We start from the raw sequence: 17,604 nt of genomic DNA on the forward strand, positions 1-17,604 counted from the left end.
AGGAGTGGTATCTAAAGCAATTCTTACTTAGAAATGTGATGAGAATTCTGAAAGGAGGATGGTGAACGGGGTGATATCGCAGAGGATGTCAATCATGGAACTGAGAGGGTGGGGCAAGGAATTGCAGACCTTCCGTGTGTGTTTATCTTGTAACAGTACCAGTTTGCCCTGCATTTTACACACACACATCTATATACTTCCAAAACCTCTTCACTGCAGGTTTTATTATCCCAGTTTTAGAGTTAAGAAAACCAAGGCTCTGGGATGTTAAGTGACTTATCCAGAGACAGACAGGCAGCACGTGTTGAATTCAGGATGGGAACCCAATCCTGATTTCAAACTCATTAGTCTTTCAAAGGCACCCTTCTCCCCGTGAAACAGTTCTCAAAGTAGAAGAAAAATTGCTTCTCCAGGAATCAAATTTAGGGCTTACCTTTCACCCTGCACACAGGTTAGAGCCACTAGTAAATTTTCTCTAAATTCGGAAGAGCAACTTGCTTTAACCAGAATCCAGTCTATGCATCATATGCACCAAGGAGAGAACCTCTGATTTTTCACCTTGATACTTTCTCTGTCCCACTGCAAAATTTAAAAGACAAAAATCCCAATACTCTTTTGTGTTTAGATGCTCTGTTTCTGCCTTCTGTGGCGGCACTTGGATCCCTGAAGCACCTGAACCCATTTATTTTCCATCTGTTTCTTGCCTTCCTAAAGCAGCTTTATTGCACCCCAGAAGGCCTTCTCTCAATTAGAGAGGGGAGAGGCACTCAAAGATGTACAGGATGCACCAGAGACTTTGCAGGTAGGCAACAAGGATAAACAGGCACAAGAGCCCAGAAATGTAGGTATCTGACCCTGTAGCACTTAGACACACATTGGACTGGCTGACTCTTGTCTGCAGGATTACAATTCAAGAAGACCTGTGCCTACAAGTCCATTGGGGTGGGGGGGAAGCTGACTTTGCTATACAGGGGGTGGAGCTTAGGTGTTACTAAGAAATGGGAAAGGCATACAGATTGGTGGGAGGATAGATTTTCATGCTTGTTGTTAAGACGTGAAGAAGAGTTTGGAATGCGACAGGGCTGCCAAGTAGTCAGGAAGCTTGGTGAATCAATTTTCTCCCTAAGTACGGCCTCAGGCTTATCCCTCTGAAGGAAAAACATCTAAAGCCCATCATTTTGTTCCCTGGCTGCTCCTGGGGAAAGATTTCTCTATGAAACCCTGGAAGGTGTTTCCCCTGAGCCATGCCAGGTTTAATGGCTCCTGTTTGGATCCAATTAGGAGTGACTTGGGAAACTGGGAGAAAACGAATCAGCAGGGGTGGGGAGATGCTATAGAGGGCAGAGGGGACTCGTTCATAGCTTTTCAGAGGGCAAAGGGGACTCGTTCATAGCTTTTTGGGTATATGGAAACAGTGCTCACTCATGACTTCGCATACTCCAAATTGTTATGAGAGCCAATTATTCCACCTATTAAGGTTTTAATGTGGCACCAATAAGTCAAAACCGGTTTAACAACTAAGAATTATAGTTGGTATAAAATGTTTGAATTTGGGTTAATAACATATACTAAGTTATTAGACAGATGAGATTTAAAATGACTAAGGTAAGAAATTGGGTTCATAATGGACACATAATAGACTACTAAACTGACTTTAAAGGCTCTGGCAGGCACAGTCAAGACACCAAATACACAACAACTCCATCCGTCCTGAGCTTCCTCATCATGTCACCTAATAGAATTTCAAACACTATTAGCACACTGATAAATTCTTATTATATATTATCCATGCATGCTCTTCTTTGAATTAAAAGACAAGAACGGGCACCTGTTACTTTGTTGAATTGGTTCATCTTTCTTTATACTGATGCTGAAATGATGAGTTTACCTCTCCAGGTTGCTTGAGGAGCCACTAATTTCTTACTAATTTCAGAAAGATCCTTTTGTGACCAGAGTGACCACAGCTCTGACTGGATAAACACCCAGGACAACTGGAGAAAAAGCACCAGGACAGCCTCTGGGAGACTGAGCTGGCCAATACCTTAGAAACCAGACCTAATTTGTCACTGCCATCTCTGCCAGGCCAAAGTCCATCACTGTTCATTTACTCACCAAATTTTTTTTGAGCAACTGCTTTAAGCTGTGCACTGCTCTAGTTACTAAGAATATGATAACAAACAAAATGTAAATGATCTGTCCCATCATAGGGCTTAAAGTTTTGTGGAAGAGATACCCATTAAACAAATAACAACAGAAAAAAAAAAAGAAAGAAAGAAAGAAAGAAAAAAAGAGTTAATTATAAATATACTGACCATGGAAGAGGGAGAGAGTCTAATAATACTTCTCCAAGGAATGACAGTTAATCAGAAATCTGAATCATAGAGAGGATCTATTCAGGCAAAAAAAATAAGAAAAAAAATGTATACAAAGGTCCTAAAGCAGAAAAGAGCTCTTCAACTCACCAGAAGAAAAGGGGTATGATTAAGAGAGACCACTTAATGGAGAGTATGATAAAAATTGAGAGTTTTGTTCTAAGAGCAAAGGGAGCTATTGAAGATATTTAAGCAGGGGAGCCATGTGGATAAATTTGGGTTTTTAAAAACACTTCTACTATTGCTATCTGGAATGGATTGAAGGGATCAACAAAGACAGCTAGGAGTATAATTAGGAAGCAATTTCAGTGATCCATGTGTGAGATGATCAAGGTCTAAGTCAGGATCAGAATGCTGACGGTGGAAATAAAGAGCACTGGAAGGAATCAAGATCCATTTTGAAAGTAGGATCAATAAGACCTGTGATGTATAGGAGATAGGGATGGAGAGAGAGGCAAGTGTCCATAATAACTCCCAGATTTCTGGCATGAAGAACTGGATGGATAGAGATGCTATTTAACCACCTGAGCTTATGGTAGAGGCATAAATCCACATGGAAATTCCATTAAAAGTACATCAACCCCAGGGCACCTGGGTGGCTCAGTCATTAAGCATCTGCCTTTGGCTCAGGTCATGATCCCAGGGTCCAGGGATCAAGCCCCGCATCAGGCTCCCTGATCAGCGGGAAGCCTGCTTCTCCCTCTCCCACTCCCCCTGCTTGTGTTCCCTCTCTTGCTGTGTCTCTGTCAAATAAATAAATAAAATCTTTTTTTAAAAAGTACATCAATCCCTTGTCTATTGCAATAGCTTAATTTTCTGGATGCCTCATTGATGGAGAACTTAGTTAAGTAAGAGAGAACACTTCCATGGAAGCCAAAATAGATATCATAAAATCCATGAGATAAGATTGGGAACTTTAATATAGAAAAGCCCCTCAAATTCTCAATCAAAACCACCTTTTACTTTTCCTTTAAACAAAATATATTAGACTTATTTATATAGCACTTAGGTGGCCATAGAAATAATAACACAAAGCAATATATAGGAACAAGTGAATGGCTCCACAAAGTAGCAACATCCATAAGAATATGGAGACGAAACGAGAGTAGTACATAATTTGCAATGTGAAAAAGGATGTATGGAAAATAGGCAGTTTTAACTGTTTTGATAATATTGGCCCAGGAAAGATACTCTTTCTCTCAATTGTCCTTATATGCCTTGACTCATAAAAATAATCTCTATTACTGCCTTTATTTCTCTCTTTTCTTTTTGTCCTTTTTTGTTGTTGTTGTTTCCCTCTCCCTGTTTTTCTTATCTTCACTTTGCACTTTTTTTTTGGAAATTACAAAAGTAGACTAATTATAATTAGATCCACAAGAAAAGGCATAGTGAAGGTGGGGAAAGTTTCTTAAAAGTCAGCGAATACACAAAGGAAGGCCGTAAGAACCTCTCTGAATCTCCACTGAAGAATCACTAGGCTATGATCTTAAAAACATACAGACGCTTATTTATCTTTGTATCCCCAGATTTTAGCATAATACCTAGAAAAATTGATTTAAAATTTTTTTCAGTGAAGGATATAATGATTATCTAAGCAGATAAAACTGAATCATTAGAAAGGGTGGTGGGGTCAGAAAGCAAGGACAGTTGTAAAGGCTGTGGATGGGAGGGAGGTTTTAGAGTAGATATTAGAAGGATTTTTTAATTGTCAGAGTAAAATGTTTTCTTCATATTACATCACCTAGAAAGATCTTGGCTTCCCTTTCCTTTAGCATTTAATCTAATTTGATATTTTTATTATCACACAATTATTACTACAACAAATTGAAATATAAAGAAAACATGAACCTAAGGATCTTAAAGTTGAACAAATGAAATTAAACTCTCATTTATATATTTTTCCTAGTCCCTGTCTATACACACACATACAAATACACAAACTAAGTAAGAGTTGAGAAGTAATAATCGTGGTATATATACAATTAGGCATTTTGATTATTTAATTTTTTTTTAAAGATTTTATTTATTTATTTGACAGAGAGACAGAGAGCACAAGCAGGGGGAGCGGCAGGCAGAGGCAGAGGGAGAAGCAGGCTCCCCACTGAGCAGGGAGCCCGACGCAGGGCTCAATCCGAGGACCCCGGGATCATGACCCGAGCTGAAGGCAGACGCTTAACCATCTGAGCCACCCAGGCGCCCCTTGATTATTTTATGTAATAGATCATAAACCTTGTACATAATGTTCACAATATGAGTTTAATGATTCATTAAAAATTCCATCAATTTGAAAATTATAATCTGAGTGCCCACAATTCAAAAAATTCATTGAAATAACTATGAAAATATATCAAAAGGAATATATCAAAACCCATCAATGTATTTGTTCATTCATTCATTCAACAAATACTTATTGGTGCCAGTTATATGCCAAATACTTTTGTAGACTTGTAGTACATAGTGGGAAATAAGAATTGATCTCTGATTTCATATACTGATTATAATTTAATGAGGTGGATGACATTCTTCCCAGACAATCTTAGAAAGAGTCATTTCTGGAGTTGGCAGGCACGAAGGGTCAGAAATGGGCTTTGGTGCATGGTTCAGGACAATTAAATGAAGGAATGTCTATAAAACAGCTGGGACTATACTATGATCCCACCACCTCCCATAAGGGTACAGAGTAGCACTTGCCTTATCTTAATTAAGTTCTTGGTAACTGATTTCCAAGCAAAGTGTTAGATTAATCTCAGAGGCTCCTTATTAGGGGATTGGGATTAAAGAAACAGACCAGACCTGGAAATAAGTCTAGAGCCATACAACAGTCCAAAGCATGGGCAGATTCGAGGCATGGGGAGGAAAGACAGCCTCAGACTGGCATAGGACTGAAGTAGAGAAATCACTCAGCTCTGCCTCTGGAGAAAGGTCTCACTTTCAGTAGTACTGTTAGGAGTACTGAACCTATCTGCCTATTTCTATTCACACACTCAACAGGGAAGCCTGGCTATAAGAAGCACAACCCCTGTTGGCCTTACCAGAAAGAGGAGGAGTTCTTTGGTAAATCAAGTAAAGGAATGACAACAAAAACCTTGCCGTCAATTTATGCTAGTTACATGGTCCTCATTTAGCCATGTGGAATAGCTACCTATCCAATAGAATAAAAGAAGATTACCAAAAGTAAACAAATAGAACAAATGACACTAAGGAAATAGAACTAGTGTAAGTAACAGAAGACAACCTAAAAACAATCTAATTGGTATCCTGGGAGATATTCCAGAGGATATTACACCCCAGAATACAATTAGACTACTCCAAAAAAGGAGTAATCAGGAAGTTAGATTTTTCAGGAACTAAATAAGATTTCTAAAATTTAAAAAAAATCAATGGAAGAACAATAATAAATGAACATGGCTGCAAATGAATTTGTGTGATTTGGAAGATAAAGTTGAGAAAAATCTCCCAGAACTAAATCATAAGAGAATGGAAACCATGATACAATGTAAAAGATAGGAAACGTCAATTCAGAATAGACCAAAGTAACTAATTAAAATTCCTGATAAAAATATTGTGTTCTTTCCCAAAGGTGGGAGATATAATCAACTAAATTACAGCAGAAATTTTATCTGAGCTAAAAACATAATGGATTAGGCAAATTGAAACAAAGACGTTTCATGAAATTTCATGAAACTTTAATCAGTAATGAAAGCTAGCAAGCAATGATCAATTTTATTGGAGAGCTTACACAAACTTGAGGATGTGCTCCAGCAAAACAAAATAGGAAACCTGAAAAGTAGAAGACATGGAATTGAAGCACAACAGTACCAATCCAGGGTCATGCAAAAAGAAGATAAGTAGGTAGCTAGCCTAATGAGCAATGAGTAAAATTAGTGAGAGTGCTATGTAAAGACTGCTTTTAACAGGCAAGCCAATTCTATTACAAATCGCATGTGTCAGAAATTGATAAGATAAAATCATTTCTTTTTCCTCTCTCAGTAAGGAAAGTACATTCATCTGTTATAGGATAAAACAGATGCAGTGAAATCCGTAGTCCAAATAACAAACACACATAAGGAAGCACAACTAGAAAATAAGAATCCATTTGCTCATGATGCTTAGAACAGCCATCTCCTTCAAGATGCAGAAATTAAGAGACATGGGTTAACATATCCTTCTCTGTGGATCCAATCATTTCACTCAGATCTGTGGAGAATTATATTTACATTACAATTATATTATATATGCATTTATTTATTTTCAATTCATAGAATTAACTTGTAGACAAAGCAGGGCAGACAGTTATAGACTTATGTAAAAGCAATAGTACAGCTAATAGGAGTTGGAATGTGGAGGAGGAAGGAGAGGAAAATAGATGGAAAAGAGTAGGTTCAGTAGTTGTTTCCCTTATCAAGTGAGGAATCAATAGATACTCTCTAAATTGTTGGGTAAAGAATAAATAGAGGCCAGAATATATCATTTAGTTATAAATGAAACTGTTAGACATACTAATAGTATAACCAATAAAACTGAGAGATAAGAAGTAAGAAGTGCATCAAAATACTAATGTGTAATAGTTTGGCATAAATAGATACAATCTAGAGTTGATAAATCAAGAAATTATATTTAAGTATGTTATTTACACATAGCAATTCATGGTGGATGAACCTTGACTATCATTACAGCCTCGTTATATTGTTCATTCTCATGACTCAGGAAAATAACTCTCATTAATAAGTGATTAAAAGACTCGTAACTATGATTCAATTTTTTTGTCTAATTTCCCAAGGAGGAGAAGATTGCCCATGGTTTTGTGTGTTAGCCTGATTTTAATTCCCATAAGAAGAAACTGACAAAATGCCCAGCTCAGATGCAATGAAGACCAAAGAGAACCATCTTAAGAAGAAGAAATAGGTGGTGACTGTAGGAATTTTTAAAAGGAAAATTAACTACCTTGAGGAGTACACAAAACACTATGAAGACCATGAATCAAAGGTCTTGATTCTTGGTAATGTGTTCTGGATGGCAAAGAAGGAAGAGTCTTCTCCTGAAAGGATCTTTCCAAGTTCAGGCATCCTTCTCATGTTTTGGGACTTGACTTTTGCTAGTTAGGTCATTTTTTTATCCAAGCACATTTAACTAACTTTCAAAAAAAGATTTCATTTGAGATAATTAATGATATTCATCAATCAAATGCAATGTTGGTCCACTCTGGACAATTCAAATGCCACTATAAAAAGAAAGAAAGAGGGCGCCTGGGTGGCTCAGTTGGTTAAGCGACTGCCTTCGGCTCAGGTCATGATCCTGGAGTCCCTGGATCGAGTCCCGCGTCGGGCTCCCTGCTCGGCAGGGAGCCTGCTTCTGCCTCTGACCCTCCCCCCTCTCATGTGCTCTCTCTCTCTCATTCTCTCTGTCTCAAATAAATAAATAAAATCTTTAAAAAAAAAAAAAGAAAGAAAGAAAGAAAAAGAAATCTGTCTGTTATTGGGGACCTCTCTCTTAAGAATATTTGGCAAAGAAAGGCTTAAAAAGAGACTGTGCTCAGGGCATAGTGTATTAGGCACGTATCACCAGTATCTGCAAATGCCTAGGGCTGTGATCTCTCTTGTTACCATGTATGGCATCAATATGCAGCAATGTGAACCAGACAGACCAGAGGACTGGTCATGCTTCCCTCACAGGCTGTGTGAGCTTTGGCAATTATAAAACCTCTCCAAGTCTCATTTTCCTCATCTGCAAATTGGACATATTGAAGATAATTAGACATAAACTGCCCACCTCACTGATTTGTTATGGTAATTAAATGAGATCATTTATTTAAAAGGTCTTTGTAAATTTTAATATGCTCTATTTATTATTACTACTATTATTACCATTCACTCCACTGTGGGATAGACCTTAACAAAACTCTTCTATTTGGCCTGTTCTTCTCTCTCTTGCTCTTGTCCAGCACTGAGTATTTTTATAGTATAGGATTCCAAAAGGTTACGCCAGCTCATTGGCTTTCCTAATCCCAGATCTAAGAGGCTCTTCAAACTGACCACACCAATGAGATGGAATTTAAGTTGGCTTGCTAACCCAAACCATCAGAGTTCCAATTCAAAATCTTTGAGGTTGGCTACTTCCATAATTAGACACATTTGGTGGTTCTTTTTTCCACCCTTCATTCCCAAGTCCTTCAGCTTATATTATTTCTAAACATGTTTCCTCAGTCAATGGCTTGAAAATGTCTATTTCTCTTTGATTTACTGGTCCCTCTGGCTCTTTGTATTTTACCTGTCCTCCTGCATCATCAGTAAACCACCATTAGATCCTTAATAAATTACCAGAATCCTTTTCATGAAAGCAATTACTGATTGGTATGTCCAGGGAAATTAACCTTTGATTAAAATGGGTTTATGGTTACAGATAGGAAATGTACTTTTTGTGATAGGCAGATCTCCAAGCCAGATGGAGAATGAATGCATCTCAAGGCATTTGCTCATCTCATTAGCCATTCAGAACTAGGAATTTTATAATAATTTTCTATGTATTTTTCTAGTAAATAAATGAAGTAAAATGAGAATTAGTGGTCTATTACTTTTACTATGTTGTAACACTGCACCAAGCACTATAGACAGCATTAAAGAATATGAAGTATTTTAGAAGGTAATTAAAGAAGAACCCAAGTACCCTGATCCCCCCATTACTGATTCATTTAATGCAATGTAACTTGTGAAAATAATATGTGAAACAAAGAAAGTTAGTTTTGTAGGGTATGTGTGTGCACATGTGTGTGTGTGTGTGCTTTTCAAAGAAGAATGTGGAAATTTTGATACACTTACGACAATGTATTGATTGCATAAAATATTACTTTTGGATACTATATATTTAATAAACAAATAATTACAAGAGTGTTTGGGACTTAGTCAGCAATTCTGTTGTTTATCTATGCCCATTCCCTGAATGATCCTATCTCCTCCTATGGTTACAAATACTACTTCTATACTCCTGATTTTTTTATATTTATATTTCTTGCACCAACCAGTCCACAATGGATATGTCCAAATATCTACTCAACTTTACACATGGGCATTTAATAGTCATGTCAAACTTAAACTTTATAAACAGACTAAACTCCTGGTTTCCCCCTCCAACTGCTATTCTTACTATGTTCCTCATCTCTACATGGTACCAACATTCATCCAGAGACTCAAAGGAAAGCCTTGAATTTATCCTTGACTATTCTCTCTTCTCCTCACATTCAATTCATTAACATACCTGTCAGATACGCACTTAACACATTTCCCAAATTGGACCATTTCTCACCACATCTATACATTATTTTTTTTTAAAGATTTTATTTATTTATTTGACAGAGACAGAGATAGCGAGAGCAGGAACACAAGCAGCGGGAGTGGGAGAGGGAGAAGCAGGCTCCCCCCCAAGGAGGGAGGTGGGACTTGATCCCAGGACCCTGGGGATCATGACCTGAGCCGAAGGCAGACGCTTAACAACTGAGCCACCCAGGCACCCACATCTATACATTTTATCCTCAACCTGAACACCATCACCTTCCATCTGACAATAGCAATGGCCTCCTGACAGGTTTGCCTACCTCCAATCTTATCCTACACAGTCTGTCCTCCACCCATCAGCAGGTGACCTTTTCAGCATTAATCAACTCAGTGTCTTCCAAAGGCTTCTTGGATTATGTAAAGTAGATCCTGAAATCTTTGCCCATAGCCTACAAGGCTCTCTATGAACTATGTCTACTGTGCCCTATGTAGGCTGGTTTATTTTTGTTTTGTTTTGTTTTAGTAGGCTGGTTTTATTCCTAATTTTGTACTTGCTGCTTCCTATGCCTAGGGTGACTAGACGTTCTGGCTTTCCCTAAGACCTGATTAATGTCAGCTGATCTGAGTTTTTTAGAGTATTATGAGTCCTTGACTGCAGTTTCCTTAAAATAAGCCAGATTAGGTTTGGTAGGCCTCTACTTTATAATAATGACAGTTCTTGGCATGGTCTTGTCCAGCAGTGTGTGAGCACTGTGTGCAGTGAACCAAGTTTTCACTTTAACACAGGGCAAAATACGAAAAATGACCAAGAACATTCTGTCATTCTCCTTTCCAACTGCAATGTGACGAAGGCCTCCATTTTAAAGGGGCCTGTAAGCACATAGCCAGGGACAACTCCCTTCTAGTCTCAGGTGGTGGTGGGGAAAGCATACAAGGGCCCTTACTCTGCCAACCACTTGGTAGACAGTAGCTGCAGCCCCAATCCCAGTCTGTGAGATGAGGAAAGTTACCAAATTGCCAGCAAAGGGTCAATGAAAAATGAGAGAAATTATGGCGCAAGTATACACAAAATATATGTAGAAAAGGAGACTGAGCAGTTCTTCTGCAGAGCATAGAATATGTAAGCAGAATGTCCTTGGTACAGAGGTTTGGTTATTGTTTTGGTATTGACACATTTAATTAATTTTTGATAAAAATCTTTCTATTTTTGAGATACTGTATTTCCATAACAATGAGGTCAAAAATGTATGTTTAATAAAAGTGCTGATTTTTCATTTCTCATGTTGGCTTCAATACTTAACTTGTCCATAAGGCTTATCAATGTTTGCAGCTTAATTTGGAGGCCATAAATTATATCACTGACATGTGAAAACTAGACGATATAAATCTGCTGAGAAAGCATCAGTATCTATTTCCAAAGTTGTTATTTTAAGGTCTGAGCCCCCCAAACAGAATTTAACTGATACAGCTGCAGAATGTATGTTTACAAATCACTCCAAGAACCATGACTTTTCATTTAGATCAAAGGATTGTAGTTTTAAGCTAATCGTGCTTATTTTCCATTTTTTTTTTTTAAATGAATGGAAAGTGAAGCAGTAGCTATTAACATGTTGGGTTTATTCACAAAGTTGAAGCCAGTTTCCTATCAGTGTGATCAGGTGCTTCAGTTAAAGATGAAACCTTTGAAATTATTGAATGCTACTGTAAAACAAATTTAAAAGTAAAACATAGAAGCCACAATTACTTCTTTTGATAATAAAAATGTAAATTTAGCATAACAGGTTATCATGCTAAAAACATAGTTCTCACTAGATTAAGAAACCTATAGATCAGATATATACTAGGAATGGATTTTGATGTATATGTAATTCATAACTGTATCCAAATAAATTGGGATATTTCACCAAGAAAAACAGAAGCTAAAATTGTACACACATACATGTACACACACAGAGTAGCTGAACAATAAAATGTGATGATACTGATATTGATACAAAAATAAAACACAAAACTTCAACATGGCAATGTAAGCTTTGTCTCTTTGCTATTATGAAATGGCTTTTAGAAATATTTGCACTTTTGAAAAAAAATTTTTAATCAACCTTCTTGTCCCTTAGTGTACTTTTTTTTTAAGGATCTCAAATTTTGAATGTATTTTGTGCAAAATCAGTTGAAAATATTTAATCAAATTATTAAACAACTGGAGTGCCAACAGACTTTGGCTTTTTCGTCTTTTAGCAAACTGCAGTTATGAACACAGAGTGTGGGAAAAAGATGATAAAATTTATTCCTACAACAGCAAGGGAGGAACTGAACAAACGAAACAATAGGAGATCAAATACTGTGAGAATTAAGATTCTGAAATTTTATAGTTGTGCTTAGGAATAGCTAAATTTCCTATTTATAATTTGTAATAAAGTCCCTATTTTTAATTGGATAGAGCTATATTATATACTGGAATTGGAAAAATTGAGAAGGTTTATGATTTTACAGCATCTATATCTGGTAAAACATTCAAAACCCATAGAGACCACTTATTTGAAGAGTTCTGTCTCATAAAAAATATTTGTCAAAGAACAGAGGTGAAAAGACAGTCCCTGTGAAAATATTTGGTCTGAAATATTTAAGTATTTCAATAAAAAAAAAACCAGATTTGAGAGTATTCTCCATTTCGCAGAATATGTTCTGAGGTTACCTGGTATCTCAATATTTATTGAAAAAATGTTTTTCTCATTTCAAAATATTGTGGTGTAGACAGAAAAATTAATTGAAGATGTCAAAGATTTTAAATGTATTAACTTTAAAATGCAAATTGGAAGAAGACTGTGGGAAATTTATGAAACAAATAAAAATTAAAAGGCCATACTGAAAAAAATAACATTCTTCTAAAAAAAAAATATTGTATTAGTCAGAATTCTCCACAGAAACAGAACCAATACAATGGATATGCTATCTATATCTATCCATCCATATACATTAGACAGATCGATTGATTTCCATATATCTACAGGAAAAAAGAAAATACTTATTATAAGGAATTGACTCATGTAATTATGGAGGCTGAGAAGTCCCGCCATTTGTCATCTGCAAGACAGAGAACCACAAGAGCCAGTGGTACAGTTCCAGTCCAAGGGCAGGAGAATACTGATGTCCCAATTTAAAAAGTCAGGCAGAGAGATGCAATCTTAGGCTTCCAACAGACTGGATGAAGTCCACCCACATGGAAGAAGGCAGTCAATTTACTCCATCTACCAATTCAAATATTGAGCTCAACCAGAATACCCTTATAGACATACCCAGAATGAGATTTAACCAAATATCTGGGTAGTTAACTTGTGGCCCAGGCAAGTTGACACAAAAAAATTACCCATCACACACATATAACGTGGTATTAAGATAGATACAGCTAAGAAACTGATTAAAATATATGAATATAAATTCAGAATAAGTACTCTGCTGATGTCATTTTTAAATGTTCAGAAAGTTAGGGGCACCTGGCTGGCTCAGTCGTTAAGCATCTGCCTTCGGCTCAGGTCATGATCCCAGGGTCCTGGGATCGAGCCCCGCATCGGGCTCCCTGCTCCACGGGAAGCCAGCTTCTCCCTCTCCCACTCCCCCTGCTTGTGTTCCCTCTTTCGCTGTGTCTCTCTCTGTCAAATAAATAAATAAAATCTTTAAAAAAAAAATGTCCAGAAAGTTAATATATTTTTATTTTGCTCATTTTAAATGTTTGAGTAATCAATATCAACACATTTTTTTTTCTCTTGACTTTCTAGATACATGAACCAAATGAACCCCTTTTTCTTTCTGCTTGCCTTTGTTTAAAACAGTTTGAGTTGGATTCTCTGCCTCTTGCAAACCAATGAATCTTGACAGCACACTTAATAGGACTCTTCTGAAGAAGTAGGGAGATGATGTTTGCGAAGCACAGCATCATGTGTACACATCACATATTTTCCATAATGGTAGCTATTCCTATAAATTTGGCAAAATCAGTTTCAATAGAAATATGTATGAAACACCAAGGTAGTGTCAGGTCCCTGACAATATCTTCAATGCAATTAGGATAATGCTAATTATGGTTTTCCCTTATTCAACTTTTTCCCTATAGTTTGCTACTTTCTCTGAGTACTCTGCCCTGAGTTCTGGCAGTAATCAGTATTCATGTTAAAGACTGTGAAACAGCTGGCTGGAGGAGTAGGCTGAGAAGTTAATAATCGTTGTAGAATAATTTAAGACTCACCTAGAATATCTACTATTCAAATATATTTTCTGAATCATATGTGAATTTATGAGAATCTAAATAATATGTGAATTTCTGCTTTCTTAACTATTGCTTCCTCTAGTCTTTCTTAGATTTAAATGCAAAGGTTTGTGAAAAAGGAAACATCATCTGAAATTAGACATTTACTCTTTCATCCAACAAAGATTTATTGAGCACTTACTATATGGCAGGTACTTATTCTAGTTACCTGTTACGTATCAGCCACAAAAAATAAAATTCCAACCTTCTTGGAACTTATACTCTGTTAGGGATTAACAGAAAATAAACAAGAATATTAAATAGTTAAGTAAACAAATAGTATGTTAGAAGAAAGTAAGTGCTATGGGAAAAAAATATGTATATATATACATGATCATTTCAGAATTAAATAAAGTGGTGAGGAGAGGTCTCCGGGAGAAGGTGGGATTTAAGCAAAGACTTGAAGTGGAAATCTGGGAAGAATGTCCCAAATAGAGAAAACAGATGGAATAAAGGCCATAAAGTGGGAGTGAGCCCGTCATGTTTGAGGAATAACAAGGAGCCCAGTGTGGCTGGCTTGAATGAGCAGGAGGCAGAATAGAGGTGTTGATGTCACAAGACCTTTGGCTTTAACTCTGAATGGAATGAATTAATTTACAAATTTCTCTTTTTCCTGGCAAGACAGATGCCCAACACTTAAAAGGGAATCAGAAACCTTGCCATCCTAGGTTAAAAAGGGGAGAGCACATACTTGATGATAAAAGATAAAATAAAAACTCATTGTTTTCCCTGGGAACGCTATTGCAAGAATACATTTAAGAAAAACAAACTGAAATGAAACAAAGGGATTCCAGCTGGAGGAAGAGAAGTGGCAGTTCTTAACAGGCAAGTGACAGAACATCAAAGCCTTGGATGGTGTTATTTGACTGAATGAGTCTTAGTCCATTTCCATGGTAGCCTTTGCAAAAAGTGATTGATTCTCATCACCTTAAGCTGGTATACTTTCCACACTGCCAGAGAATAATAGAAAGGAAGACTAGACGTAGTGCTTCTTAATATGTAGTCCATGGACCGGCAGCATAGTATCACCTGGGACCCCCGTGAAAATACAGATTCCCTGCACCTTCCCTAGGCATACTGGATCATGCTGTCCAGGTACTTTTTATGGATCGAGAGTTTAAGAACACTGAACAGAAAAGTCAACTTCTTAAGGGTCTCTCTGACTCTGGATTTCTATTGACAGTGTCCCATGCCAGGTCCCAAAAATGTTCAGTCCTGGAGTGTTTTGCGTATGGTTTTCAGGGCCACTCATCTTTGGATCAGATGAAGAAGAGTAGAAAAATGCCTTAAGATATTGCCACAGAGAAAGGGAGATGATTTAAATAATTTTTAAAACATTGTTCATTCCTATAGCTGTATAATCATTAAAAAACACTGTGTACAGTTAGTGGCTGAAGGTCACCTTTTCATAGTGATATTTAGATTCGAGGGTGGATTCATTCCTCTGAGTACGCAGTTGTTGATTCTGATGATTTGAGCCAATGAGAAGTAATGATGGCTAAATACCTGAGAGCTATTGCCTTGTTAGCTATGTGAACAGCCAATGACAACATAATCTAAAGAGATTTACTGTTTGGCTTTAGAAGAAGTACCAAGCTAAAAGTATAATTAAAACGTTTATTAACCTGCCAAGTTGAAAAGGATAGGTTAAGACTTATGGTGTCTGAGGGGTAGCAATGACTTGTTTTCCATTTTGTCTTCTGCCCATCTTGCCCCATGGAATATCCCCATCTACTCTATAGGAACTGAGGAAATGGGCTCACTAATTTTCCTTAATTTCTAGTTTGAGCTCCAAAAAAGACTTGAAAAAAATCCTTTATTGCAAAGCCAGCAATTATTGAAATTCTCTAATTACCCTGTCTGAGACCTTTCTTCATACCAGGGTGATGCAGACAGTCTCTCGATTTTTTTAAAGGTCAAATTACCTTGTTTCAGTATCTTCTGGTGATGGGCCAAATGGGACTAGCTTAATTTAATATGTCTCTGCTGCTTTTCTTTCAATCCAAAGGGGCATCCATCATGGGCTTCTCATTCTGACTGATATTGATCAGGTAATTGCCCTCAGCTTGTCAAACTATCATGATTTTTATAAGAATGAGTCTTTTCTAGAAGAAAGTAGACCCAGAGAGAGATACAAAGATTTCGATTAGAAGTTTGCCCAAAAGCAAGTCAGAGTAGAAGTCAAGAATGTAAAAGAGAGAGAAAGGGAGCTGGGGGTAGGAAGAGGGGAAGGGGAGAAAGTAGAGATAGTGCTGTGTCCTTCTAAAATGCAGTGAATGTGAATTAAAATTATCCACTTGGTGCAATTCAGAAAAAAAAGATCCAGCCCAGCACATAACACAATTCAGCACAAGCCAGTTTTGACAGTAGCTAACTGTGTGGTTACTCAGAGTAAGCGTTTAAAAAAAAAATTGCCAGCCTTATTTAATTTTCTGTCTCAGGATCAAGTGAATACTATTCTTGTGGCTCAGAACCATCATTTTCTTTTTCTTTGCTAGTCTGATGTAAATAAACATTAGCTAACTCTTCAAATTATCCTAGATTATCAGGGTGAAGATGAAACCCAAAATAAAAGGAAAAGCTCCTGCCAGGAAAGGAGTTCCTCCAGAAAATTGTCTAATGTTGATTTGGGGAATGTCTTAATGTGCTGCCATGCCAAGCTCAGGGACATCCTGAGAGAAAGATATTTTTCTCAAGACATGCTGAGCAGTGTATGAGATAAATTCAGCTGCATGACTTTATGTGAAATAGAGCAAGGTTACAAAAGCTCATGTGAAGAGTCTAGAAAGTCAAAGTAAGCCCACATGTAGGGTATCATTATAGTTAACAACCAGGTAGTGTTGGGTGTCCAAGAGCTGTATCAAGGCAGCAGGGAGAGCTATCCTGCTACAAGGGCTTCATATAATCATTCACCATCCCTGCAGATATTCAAGACTACCTTGATGCCCTTCAATTTAAGAATAAAGAATGCAGCTTTGTCACCTTCAGAGAATTCTAGAAATAGTCCCTTAAAACACCAGTACCTTCAATGAAGCTGCTTTAAAACAGTTGACTCTTTGTCCAGGGTTTTTTTTTTTTTTTCCAGATCCCCATTAGCCCCAGGCCCCCTTTCTTTTGGAGGCCTTGCCCCCGCAACATGTCAATGCTTATTAAAAGTATATCCATGACCCACATTAAACCCAATATTGCTGTAATTATTTTTCAAAAAATATTTGTAAACTTGCTTTTGAAATTATTTGGCTACAAGTAACTGACTTGACTCACAATGTGTAATGAGCTCTCAGCAATCATCATACCTAGTTGAAAATTTTACAAAGTGAGAAAATTTAAACCTACAAATTGTTTTCAAATGCAGTGAAGTTTTAATGAATGCTAAATTTTACAATTAATTAAGTTGGCACAATATCACATCATGTAAGTATTTAATAGAACGTTTATTAAAACACATTCTGAGATTTTCTTTTTGGTATTTTGGATCAAATTTTTTGAGCAAAATATTCAAACTTATCTCACATTTTGAACGAATATGTACTCCAATGTTGGGTCCTTCCAAGGGTAGTAACATGAGTACAGTGAAAAATACTGTTCGTTGGATCTATAGATTTACAGTAGAATTTTTTTTAAAGCTTCCCCTTGCAAAATCAATCTCATATTGAAATTC

The sequence above is a fragment of the Neomonachus schauinslandi genome, chromosome 4 (assembly GCF_002201575.2).
Source record: "Neomonachus schauinslandi chromosome 4, ASM220157v2, whole genome shotgun sequence".
Lineage (NCBI taxonomy): Eukaryota > Metazoa > Chordata > Mammalia > Carnivora > Phocidae > Neomonachus > Neomonachus schauinslandi.